Here is a 13,693-nt window from a genome sequence, read left to right on the forward strand (position 1 = left end):
TTTAATGAACAGACATGAGTCTCTCTGATCGTGTTTTATCCTGGTTTAGGTCTCATCCTTTTTAACAGACAGTTGTTTATCAGCCTCGGTGCTTGTGTGTCAGAGACACATGATTTTCAACATGGCATCCCTCAAGGAAGCATTCCTGCCTAATTCATTTTCCCTGTACGCATTTCCACTTGGAAATATCACTGCACATCTTCATGTCAGTTATCACTTATATGCTGTTGACACATATCTGTACATATCCATCTCACCACATGACCCAAAAGCTCTTCAGTCTCTTGTGTCCTGTCTCACTGACAGCAATGTCTGGATGAGCAAATCTTTTTAAAACTAACCAGGGAATAAAAAGAAATACTTTCAGCAGCCAGTGACTCTCAGTGCTGGGAGAGTTTAACAAGCAAATTGACACAAACAAATTTGGGAGCGGCTTCAGATTCAGTTTTTAATTTCAATCCTCATTTTGACAAGGTCATAGGAACTTCATTTTATCATCTTTGAATATTGCTAAAGTCAGAACTCCAAGAAAGACGGATACATTCTAATCAAGCGGCAACCTCCTGTATAAAAATATGAGTCCAATGCAGAAGTTTTTAAAACTGCAGTTCATCGAGGATCCGCTTGAGGCTGGTTCCGAAAGTAATTCAAAGAAGCTGATCTTTACAGCAGAAATAAACATGTTTACAGCCTGGTACAAAAGACGAGTGTAGCCTGGATAGCTCATTTCTCGATCGGCACATACTGTATGGGGGGTGAATTTTTTTCTAACGCAGCAATTTCGAAGATATTGAGATTAGAATCTTCCAATGAGAGGCACAGCTGACTTGATTGACAGGCGGGAACACTGTAGCTGTTGGCGAGGAGGCTCAAAGCCCGCCTCTTTAAGTCACAATCGCTCGACAGCAACAATATTGCTCCTGCCGACGATTGGCCTCAAAGCAGTGCTTAAGAAACAGATGGGTGACGTCATGGATGCTACGTCCATTTAATATATGCTTTTATCTCCAGCCACATAGACTAATGTAACTCGCTTTTACTGATTACCACAAAAAAGCTCTCAAAAAACTACAGCTATTCAGATTGCTGCTGTCAGAGTTTAAACATGGAAAATGAAAACAGATCACATCACTCCACTGGCTACATATTAGTTCTTCTCCATGTTTTTGAAGCTCTACACGGCATTGCTCCTCCTTACATTGCAGATCTTCTTTCATGTTATGTTCATGTCACTGAGGTCCTGGAAGGATTTCCCTTCTGAATGATCCTCATGTGTCCCTCACACCTCTCACCAGAGAGAGCTTTCTGCTTTTATGCACCAAAACTGTAGAACACTCTGCCTTTGGACGTTAAGACAGAAAGCTCTCTGTGTTTTAAAGACCGTTTTAATCTGGCTTTCAACTCGGCCTGATTTAAGGCTTTAGGCATAGTTTTCATTACTTACAATATTTACTTACAATTGCTTTTTTATTTTGTTTTATTCAAATTGTTTTGGTTTTAATTGATTCTATTTATTCAAGTGTTTTACTCTATTTATTTTGATATTTTATTTAGAATATTCTATTAAAATTATTTTTAAATTATTCATGTTTTTTATTTTAACTGTTGCTGTCCATTTATCCTTTTTTCTCTCTTTTGTTGTGAAGCACTTCGGGCTGCAAGCTTCTGTGTATGAGACCTTGTATGTACCTTTGGATAAAAGCGTCTGCTAAATGACATTGTAACATTGTAACATTGTATGAAAGGTTCTGTATGAATAAAGTTGAGTTAGCATGATGCTATGGGTGAATCTGTAAACGTGTCATAAGATACATAGTTGAAGAGTAAATGATTACAGCTCACACAGTGTGTGCCCAGTTCTTCTCCCTCTGCTGATGTGATTTACTGCATACATGTACCGTTATCAAACCGAGGAGGGGCTGCTGTATCTCAGCCAGCTGCTACAAAAATGTGCTAAATTTCAAGAGCAGAGCAACAACACAGAAAAAGACGGACTGAATAACGGCAGCTTTGTTTTTGTGAATGACCGATATTAGCCCAGATGGTATTAGCAGAGCTAGCATCTTGTGCTAGTTCAAACCTGAACAGTGTCTCATGTATGACTGTGCAGATGAGAAGATGTCATGTTGCATATCTACATGCTTACCATGTGTTTTGACCTATAAACAGCCTCCCAGTCGGAGGATCACATGCTGCTCAGATGTTTATAGGAGTAGTTTAAAAGGTTGTAAAGTTCTATAAGTGACATCTTACTCTTTCATCACAACCGACTAGAAAATGCTTTCATAATCCTCTCTAAAGTGTGTCGAACTTACATGGACATGAAACTCATCAAGACGAGATGGGCTGGGAAAGCTTTTGCCGCAGCAGTGAGTCAAACCCTTTTTTATAATCAAGACGAGTCATTATGAAAGACTCTGAAAATGTAGAATGGTAAAACTGTTTGTAATTAAAGTTGATAGTCTTGTTGAGCACTTTTGAAAGGAAACAATCTAACTATTAAAACCCTTGCATAAGACAAAGCTCGTGTTGTATTGGACCATTTTAAGACTGTGTAGGTGTGCCAGCCGTTCTGATTGACATCTTCTTTGTTTTGATGGACATCTCTCTGTCTCTACTCTCATAAAAATCACATAAGAGACAATTAATGTTGTGCATGCCTCTCAACACCCACTGTGAAAATGTGTCATCAATGGCCCACACTGAAATCCTGCAGCCAGAAAAGAACAGCTGCAGTTAACACGTATCTGTAAATACTGTGCACACCACCGATCAATTATGGACTCTCATACCGGGAGCAACATGCCAAAGAGATGCTGTGTAACTTTTCTTATGAATGGTTTGACAAATATACGGTTTTGGGATAAATCCTCAAACTTAACTACTCCAAATATAAACCCATTACCAAAAAAGTTTGCAGAGACCTTAACAACAATTTTCAACTTGGAATGAAACCAACTTTATGACATTACTGATGCTTGTGGCCCACAGAAAGGATTCCAGGTTTTCACCCAGGCGGCCCAGGTTCGACTCCCAGTATGGGAACAATATGTTGGGGTGGCAGTAGCTCAGTCCATAGGGATTTGGATTGGGAACTGGAGGGTATGGCCGAAGTTTGGCAAGTGGAGAGGTGCTGGTGCATTTGCCTGGGCACTGCTGAGCAAGGCACTGGACCCCTCCTCACTCTGACATCTCTCCATTTGTGCATATCTATAGCATGTTTGTGCATGACTGTATGTGTATATATCAAACTAGGTGTAATGAGCGAAAAAAATGTATTTCCCCTGTGGAGATTAATAGTGTGCTTACATTACCTTATTATGTGCACAAGGTCATATTTAGTTAGCAGACAATTCATTATTTGGATTTCTTGTGGCTTTAATTCAGATGGTAGTATGGCAAAATCTTGGAAACATGAATACTGACATGAGCATAAAAGAATGGGTGTTTCTTTTTTCATTATTTCACAAAACATGATCTTTTCTGTATCTTCCAAAAAGGGTTAAATTTGTTACACCTTAATGGATGCAGAATGCATGACTCAGCATCTATCTCCCCTACCTTTGATATCTGCAAGGTACAGGAACAGGAACATAGAACTTAGTAATGCACAAATGACGTGCAATGTCTCAGACAGTGTTGTCAGATCATATCTTCGACTTCTACTCTGTTCCTCGTGGCTCCTGTTGGTTACCAGGGTCAGACCGGGATAATGATTCAGGCTGGGAGTTGAACTTGATCCCAGGCCACCCTGTTTCGATGAAACCATTAAATGTGTATGCAATCTGTTTCCCTGTTGGTCTACATTTTACTTCTTTTTTAGAAATAAATCTTGTTTTTCACTGAAAGTCAGAAAACATCTAATCACCACAACTTTTTTACCCTTGTTGGATTATGGAGACCTGCTTTTTATAAATGCTCCTGCTCAGTTTTTAAAGAAATTAGCTACTGTATATCACTGTGCTTTGCGTTTTATTACTGGCTGCAGCTATCATGTACATCACTGTTCCTTATACGCTGCCGCACACTGTCTGCCTTTGTCTGGTCGTAGACTCTCTCACTGGCTGATCTTTATTTATAAATGTATTCTCGGACTTCTCCCTACTTATTTGTGTGTACACATGTGTAGAAACCTCAGCCGATATGGCCTGCACTCTCAGGACATCATAGTGTTGCAGGTCCCGAGAGTCAGAACTGAACTGGGCAAAAAGGCTTTTAAATTTTCAGCCCCGTTTACCTGGAATGATGTGCAGAAGGACTTGAAACTGACACATCTTGTAACTCTGGGGGAATTCAAGTCACTCATAAAAGACAGAGAAACAAGCTCCATTGGATCCTGTGATTGCACTGTGTAATCATATAACCATGTGAAACTGTGACCGTATTCTATTTGTGTTGTTTTGTGTGCTTGTATGTTGTAACCTATTTTGTGCTGCCTTCTTGGCCAGGTCACTCTTGAAAAAGAGGTTTTAAATCTCAATGAGTCTTTTACCTGGTTAAATAAATAAAGAAGAAGAAGAAGTTAAAACAGTTGCTGAAATACACCTGCTATACGATCACATTAGGTGCATTTCGACCAAGAGTTCCGGGGTCTTTCAGCCCCCAGAACTACTTTACCCTGAACTGAAAGGTTCCTGTGCCCCAATTGTTGTCTGCATTTCGGCCGCAGGGCCCGAAGCCCCGGGTGGATTGTGCGAATCAGGCCAGTGACGTATGGAGGGAAAAAAAGTTAATGCAGTACACCACTTGACCAGTAGAGGGCGGTAAAACAAAGACGAATGCCATTCATCACAGATGACACCATAGAAGAACAGGGACCGGCAGGTATCACAACAGTTAGCCTGTTAGCATGGAGAGACTCCGCTGGCGCTGTTTTAGATGGTGCTATATTTCATCACAGATGGATTCACTGAATCAACACGTGAGAGGAGATAAGCACGAGGAGCAAAGACGTTTCAACACGGCTTTAAAATCCTTTTTAACTCAAAAAGCCGTGGCAGAGATCACCGGGGTTTTGGTTTAAACAGCGACCCTGTTAACTGGAGACTCTCAGCCGGATGTATCACTCATAAACGTCTTTAGACGATCATTAAATACTTATCTGATGAGGATATTGAATCTTAAAACTCCGTTTGTGTTACAACAGCTGTGTAAAATCCACAAACACTGACAAGGTCAGCTGAAGGTCTCCAGTTTACTACCCCCCTAGCAGAGGCTTTTTAGGGGGGAGATTATCTACCCCTGAACTAAATTTAGACCCTAGTTCCACCGGTTGAAACGCACGTAGTTCGGGGGTAAAGTCCCTGGTTCCGGGGTAAAGTTCCTCTGGTCGAAAAAACGCGTTTTGTTGCACTTCTTATTGCTATGAATTGATTCCTCCACACAGAGACGTTTTTACAGTGTAGCCTTAACAGGCTGTTTCGTTGCATGGTAATTAGCATGGCTGGGTGTGTTCAGACTAGCTGCTCCTTTAAGCCTGGTTTATACTTCTGCGTTGACCCTACACAGCAGTGGCCAACACAGAAGTGAGCATTACATCATTGTCGGTCGATGTGTCAACATAGCTCTGGAGTACTCCCCCGAAACACCAGAGTGCAGTGTGGTCTCTCTGATAGTCGGATCGTCTGCTTCTGGCCCCGCTACATTTTCTGTTTACTTTTCCACAGAGAGTCAGAGCGTGTTATGTTAATTTAGAGCTGATACATGTTGCTGTTTATCATACAGACATGATTAGAGAGGAGGCGTTTGAGGAGATGAAATGGACAACCGATGTAAGGCGATTCCGTAAGTGCTGTAAATGCAGGAAATACAATGCTGTGAAGCAGACCAATCACAGGGCTTGCAGACCGCATTGTTTCAACGCTTTGTTACATTTTGGAGGAGGTGCACGTCAGGTGAACGTGTCACTTTTTTAACTGCGTGTTTGTAATTCTTTCCTTCTCTGCTCGACCTTTCCATTTCACCTGCTGATAATACTGAGAAGCAGCAAGCAGACAGTGGTTATGTGAATCGCAATGGATGCTTTGACGTCATATTTTGCAGAAGGCAGCCACGCATCTGGCTGAGAACAACCACGAAAGTCTAACTCCCATAAGATGAAGCATAAATTCAGAGATGTCTATTCTTCACACATTGTTGCTCACAGCAGGTTAAACAGACGCTCAGGCCGCCGGTGCTCCAGACGTACAATCTACAACTGTTGTCAGCTCTGGTTTCTAGCTTTTAGGGTAAAGGGAAACACAGAAAAACAACTTCATTCAATGTATTTCTTCTTTTGAAATCCAAGAAAAAATAAAATCCAGCAAGTTATAATCTACTGAATGTAACAAAATATCTCGTTCCTTTTCAGAGTCAATCATCGCAGGGATCATCCAAAAGCCATCACTAACTGACAAGAGTAATTACATCACTTTGAAGACAGCCTTTCAACTGATTACAAACCACAATCTGAGAGTGATTTCACAACTCAGGTTTTTATTAAAACATCCATTGAAACCCCAGACAGCAGAACAAGTCTGGATAACCACCAACTGGCACAACTGAGCGGAGCCGGGCTCTCAGCCAATGGGAATAAGAGAGACGGGCGGACTCATAGAGTCCTTCTAGCTGATGAGAAATATCCAATGGTTCTAATCCCCGTCCCTAAGGTGACAAATATTCCATGATTTAAGAGAACCAGGCAGTCTTTCGTTCAGATCGCTGTTTGGACATGTGTGCTGGTTCCCAAGGATATATATGACTAACATAAAGAACCCAATAAAGACTAGATCCAACCCAACGCATGATATCATGTTCATCCAAACTTTATTCAGATGGATGGATGGATGGATGGATGGATAGATACAGTAGATAGATAGATAGATAGATAGATAGAGTGAGTGAGTGAGTGAGTGAGTGAGTGAGTGAGTGAGTGAGTGAGTGAGTGAGTGAGTGAGTGAGTGAGTGAGTGAGTGAGTGAGTGAGTGAGTGAGTGAGTGAGTGAGTGAGTGAGTGAGTGCAGACCACTCCAGGACCTTGGTTTTGGTGTCCTTTAAGAACTGTTGGAATCATTTTGACGTATGCCTTGGGTCATTGTCTTGTTGGAAGACCCAGTGCCAACCTAAGCCTAGACTAAGAGCAGAGTTCTTCATATTATCCCTCAAAATGTCAACATAAAAAGAAAAAAGACTCCTTGTGCCTGAGGCTGCAAAACAGCCCCACAGTACGATGCTCCCTCCACCATGTTTAACTGTGAGAACAGTGTTCTGAGGGGTGAAGGCCTCTCCCTTTCCTCACCAAACATAATCAACATCCATGTGCCCAAAAAGTTCCATTAGACCAAAGGATGGACTTCCAAAACTCATCTTTACTTTTCAAATGTTTACGGGTAAACCTCAGTTTGGCTCTGATGTGCTGCTCTTTGAGTAAAGGGGTTCTTCTGGGACGATGCTTCCTGAAGCCCACTACGATAAAGATCCCTCACAACTGTGTTCCTTCAAACATCAACTCCAGAGGAGGTCAAGTCAGCAACAATCATCTTGGCAGATGTCTGGGGCTTTTTGCTGACATCTTTGACTGTTTTTCCTCTCCAGGGTTCTTGAAATCTTGTGTTTTCTACCATGCCAGATTTGTTTCTTACCAAATTTGACTCCTTGTATTTGTATAAGATGATGACATCCTGTACTCATATGTTGTACGTATTAGTAGATATTACTTCATAATCCAAAATCAATTATTGAACAAATTGACAGACAGGGAAAACAAGCTCTTTTGGCCCTTCAGAGGAATAGTTGATGTGTTTGGCGCTCTGTTCTGATAATGCAGGTTCACACCCAGTTCTGTAATTACACACAGACCTATTTGATTTTCTCTGAGTATTAATTGATCTAATTCCTGACTGTCTGATCCTGATCCATGTTGCTTTCTCTGTGCCAGAGCCAGATGGTTCATTCTGCGTTGAGTGGAGTGATCCAGCTTGTGTTTACAGAGACCGTGAAAAGAAAGCACTTTTGGGGAGGCATATGAGCCAAGAGGTGATACTACTACAGCGACAGCAGAGTAATTTATTGACGCTTGGAGGCTGAGAAATGTAGTAACTTCTCAGAGCGAGCTGATTTGTGTTTGGGTGACACCCTGGCTCAGTGAGTAGTGCTTCTGTATTATTGCAAAACTAGTCTGGAACTGGTTTCGTGTTTGGGTTCTCCAGTTTTCTCCCACAGTTTAAGACATGTGAGTTATTTGAATTAGAAATTCCACATTGCCTGCAGGTGTGCATTTGTTTGTTGCTTACAATAGACAGCCTGAGTGAAACCTGCCTCTTACTCAACGCCAGCTGGGAGAGGCTACAGTTTGGATGATTTAAACATGAAACACTCTGAATTCAGCTGGACGTGTGCTCCCTCAGCTCTGATTTCTAGATAACCAAACTAGTTTACTTGTACTTTAAAGTAATATATTGAGTTTCTTATATACTCCTGGGTCCTCAGCTCACTTACAGCAGGGCTGTCAGAGAAAAGAGAGGAGGGCCGGAACTGTATTTACTGCAAAAGCAAACAGCATGTGCCCAAGAGGCCCATGGACTGAATGGTGCTTATTTAGCAGCTTGACTAGCTCTGAGACAAAATCTTTAGTTTCCACATACATCATGATGGCTGGCAAGGAGCCATCTTGGCCATTAGAGACATTTAGCCTTGAAACAGCAGGCGACAGCACTGTTGAAGGTGTTGTTCAAATTCTCTGTACGTTCAGATGGCCTTCACTAAACAATGACTTCTCCTTAGAGACAACCAAACTAAATAAACCTGATACCTGAGCGTGCACGGCCTGTAACGAGCCAGTCCTATCATCTTGTTTGGATTGAAGTGTTTCCTTCCTGAGCACACCTACAAGCCGTCTTATGGGTGCCAATGAAAGGAGTTTTCCACAAGCTAAAGCTAACAGCTAATCCTGCAAGAATTGCAGAGTAAGGAATTATTCCCTCATAAAGTTGTGAGCTCCAACTTGTAAATAAGCAATTTTTCTGTTTGTCTATTTACAGCCATCACTGTGACTTGTTAAAGAAGAAACAGGTGTTACTTCCAGGATTTACAAAGGCTCCGATCTAACTTTGACACAAAGCCAGCATTTACAATCCCATCATCCTAAAGTGGAGCCGGATTTTTCTGTCGGCGTATTTACAGCCATCACTGAGGTGTAAAAGGAGGAGCAGGTGTTACTTTTAAGATTTACAAAGGTACATGATCTGTTCGTCTCTTTGACAGAAAGCCGGCACACACAACACCGTCATCCTGAAGTGAAGCAGTGGAATGACAGTCAGCTGTTCGTTTATTATAGCTTTTCATGTAGTGGACACAGAGGAATGCCATGTAGGTCCGGAGTTATTTCTTTGTTTACCTACTCTTTGGATTTCACACCCCTGATTGTCTTAGAAAAACTACTCGCTCTAAGTTGCACATTTTACTCTACCTGCTATTGGCTGGTTCATTGTCTTTCTGCATTCATGTTAGGAGTTGCACAGCTCAAGTTCTTGAGCATCTGCAGTCTTTTTTTCTTCTACTGTCGATTAAAAGTAGTCCCTTGATGAATATCTTCTTGTGAACATCACACAGCCCATAAAGTGACGTATTTATTAGTTAAAAATACAAATATGTTGAAAGTAGGTCCATACACTTGATGTCAACTATCGCTGGAGAAATGCTTTGGAGGAATGTTGTCCAAAAAAAATCCTTTCCATCCTCTCTCAACTCTGAAATAAAGAAGTAATTGAAATTGAAAGACTTCGTTGTGTTTTCAGTAATGTTGGTTTTATAGCCATATTTTCATCCGCTGAAAAAAAAGTCACAATCAGGTGTAATATGTTCAGACTTGATTTCAACCTCAAACTTGTTTCACCCGAACTTCAAAACGGAGATGTCAGCGAGTGCTCACTGGGATGTTTTTTGGTCTGTTTGCATTGTTTTTACCAAACCCAAACTATTAAATTAATCCACAAGATTAAAAAGTCAGAACATGGTGTTATTATTTAACAGGTTCATTATACCAACATGGAGGTGGTTTCAATCTAAGTCTGAGCAAAATGTCTAACAATGTTTGGTTTTTTTTTCAAAGAGGCGTGCATGATCATTGATCATGAGCAAGTCAACTTCAGTTTCCACCGTCTACATGAACACATCTGAAAAATGGATTTGTTTGAGATAAAGAGTTATTGGCATGATAGTATAATCTAAATCATTATTTTGACTCAGGTCGTGCTGAAGTCAGCTGAATGCCGGGGCTATAAAACTCTACATAACTCCCTCTTTGATCCTTCATTGATGAGTTGTTGTTTGTGGTGTGAAGTCGCAGAGTGATTAATGCTTATACTGCTAACACATCATTCCTCACCGTGACTGTGCAACGACTTCTACTCACGAGAAATGAAGGTGAAAATAACTTGACTGTTAATCACTGTAAAGTGTGTTGAGTGATGGCAGGATCTGACTCAGGAAAAATCACAGCAGTCTGGCTTATATGGTAAAATGCATTTTTTATAGCCCATCATGACACTGCTGAGTATCCGCTTACATATCACTGCGTAAAAATACAAGTGATGTTGTGTTTGTGAAAGAAAACAAAACAGACAGCTCATTAGGACGAGATAAGATCAACACAACTGTGATCAAAGCTATGATTAATGTGGAAATGAAAATTACTAACCAAAACTATTTAACATCAATGATATGTAGACACATATGGGATATAAACCTTCTATAAAAAAAGGAAGAAAAGCCACACTAAATGTCCTTTTTGTAGTCTTTGTGTGGTCGTGCACCTGAAGGGAGTTTATTGTTAGAGGGTGCTCCTTTTAATACCTTTGATCTAAAGTGTCTATTACTATGTGAGCTCAACATGGATACAGAAGTGCCACAAAGAAAGAAACACTGCTGTATCTACCAAACAACCATATGAGCGCAGTGATTCTGTGAGGTACCTCTCATGCATCTATCAGTTCATTCAGCAAATTATTTTTTATTTTTCATTTATTTATTATTACATATACTGTATTCTTAACCTTACATATGGATTGTTGGGTGGGTTTGGGGGTTGGGCCAAGCGACAAACTCCAGTCTCAAAATATGAAGCCCATGTCGAAGTGCTAAAAACTGCAGTTCATGGAGCGTCCACTTGAGGCTGGCTGCAGAAACACCAGAAACCACATACACACCCATTCAAAGAAGACGATCTTCCGTTAAAAAACGACTTGTCTCTATGTAGCTAATCTCTCTATCGGCACACGCTGTACGGGGGTGAATTTTTTTCTCATGCGACCGTTCAGAAGATATTAAGATTACTATTTTTTCCGAAATAAAGACATGACTGACATGACTGAAAGGTGGGAACACATAGCTGTTGGCGAGGAGACTCAAACCCTGCCTCTTTTCGTCACACTCTTTTGGATGAGTTCAGCATTTCAAATATGGCTGCCTCCAACGATTGGCTTCAAAACAGCGCTCAGGAACAGATGGGTGATGTCAGGGATATTACGTCCATTATTTATACAGTCTATTCTTTTTATGTACAGCACTTTGTGTTACTGTATCATTTTATGAAAAGTGCTTTACAAATAAAGTCTGATTGGTTGATTGATTGATTGATTGATTGATTGACTGATTGATTGACTGATTGATTGATTGATTGATTGATTGATTGATTGATTGATTGATTGATTGATTGATTGATTGATCCAAACACAAACTGTGTGTGTTTCACGACTAAGCGAGTCCAACCTTGTGATGAATACTGAGTAGTCCATTGCTGTGACTTCACTGTGGCTGTGTGTCATTTAAATATACACTATATGACAACTGCTTCAATCAAGTATTTCAAACTTCTAACCTATCAGAGTCAAACCCCGGTTAATAGTTGGGGAGGTCTTGGTGGGCCCCATTTCAAGTATTTAGCCAAGATTATTTCCCTGTGGATCTATGTGGAATGGGGCTTCTAATTGCAGGTCATGGATTCCCAGGCTTTTAAAGGTAACCTGTGAAAGACATTCCACCCAGATCAGCTGCACTTCAAACATCATTACTCCCATGTGTTTTTTGACAAAATACCAGGGAGCCCTAAGGAAGGACCCCAGCCGACAGAAAACTAATGGAACTGAAGATTGGATCTACAAATCCCCCATTAGTGAAAGTTTGCTCTTAAATGATGATTTACAGAGTATTGTATCATGCATTGAACGCAGAGCCGGCTGGGAACCAGCTGGGAGTTTGAGCTAACACTTTAAATTCACTTCTGTGCTTGAAGCACAGTTAAAAGTTAATTCACAAAATTTCAACACAGAGTACTGATGGCTCTTAAAAGGTGTTGTGAAGTGTTTGAGAACACCCCATCATGAAACACTTCTGGTTCCCATTACTCACCGTCTTTTGGACACCATTATCCACTACAGACAGACTGCATGCCATTTCAGGCTCGTAACATCCACTTGAGATTTGGACAGTCAAACACATTCCCGGGTTTCCCTGATGTCTTTGAAACTCTTCATTTGAAACAAGCAACTCTCAAAACTAATGATTCAGACTTCAGTTTGAAGATAAAACAAGCTTCTCTTTATGATCCCACTGGTGAAACACTTTCTGTGCTCCATCCTGCAGCTCCACAGGACCAGAGGCTGTGTGTCAGCAGTGCCAGACACAGCAAATAAGGGGCCAGGGCAAAATATCACAAATCAGATCAAGTGTTCGAGGCATGACACATGGAAACTTAATATTAGTCATACATTAAGTAGATTTATTCTAAGTATGCCACTGAATTTCAACAAGACCCAAGGCTTAACCTTGTTTCCTCTGAATACAACTCATCATCATCTGAAGCTTTTAGGGAAATGTTCGCTTTCCACCTGTCTCCCAGTTTTTCCTGTGACTTCTGACATGTGGCCGGCCCTTTGAGACCATTAGTGAACCTGCTTTTAGGGACATCTTTATGAGTGTCTGTCATATACGTTACTTTACTAGGAATTGTGTGTGTGTGTGTGTGTGTGTGTGTGCGCGTGCGTGCGTGCGTGCGTGCGTGCGTGCGTGCGTGCGTGCGTGCGTGCGTGCGTGCGTGCGTGTGTTTTCCTAAGTTTCCCCAGGTGAATTTGAGTAGCTCGCTAACAGACAGACTTTTAGTCCTGTCTTCTGATTTCATAATATAATATAATCAGTCTGGTCACATATTTCTGACCCAGTGACCTGTTGTATTGGAGGGCTTTGTCTTGGCCCTGTGGTCCACATCATTCACCCTGAGGTCTTGTGTTTGATCCTAACTGGGCATTTTTTCTGTATCTCCAACTTTTTATTTCTAAGGTTCCATTAGTTGTAATGGTTGTCATTTTGATAACAGAGTAACAAGAGACACATTGATGAGATTATGCTAGCTTTATTTCATCATTAGAGATTAGATCTTAAGTTTGATTCTGACCTTACTACTGTCGGTCAGGTTTTTGGACCCACCAGGAGTTGGAGCGTGGATACCTCTGGATTTGGTTGGAGATCTGTGAACTCAATTGCATGCAGAAGATTGGTTCTGTGGTTTGGTGCTCATGCAGCGGAAGAACACAGGTCTGCGAGGTGCGTCCGATAATAGTGCCAAAACATAGGGGGTTTCTGATGGCAAACTGAATAGCTGAATTTTTTTCTACTGTTGCATGCATTTGCACCATGATGAGTGCCTGGACCATATTTTCTTA

Source organism: Notolabrus celidotus, chromosome 1, assembly GCF_009762535.1.
Source record: "Notolabrus celidotus isolate fNotCel1 chromosome 1, fNotCel1.pri, whole genome shotgun sequence".
Lineage (NCBI taxonomy): Eukaryota > Metazoa > Chordata > Actinopteri > Labriformes > Labridae > Notolabrus > Notolabrus celidotus.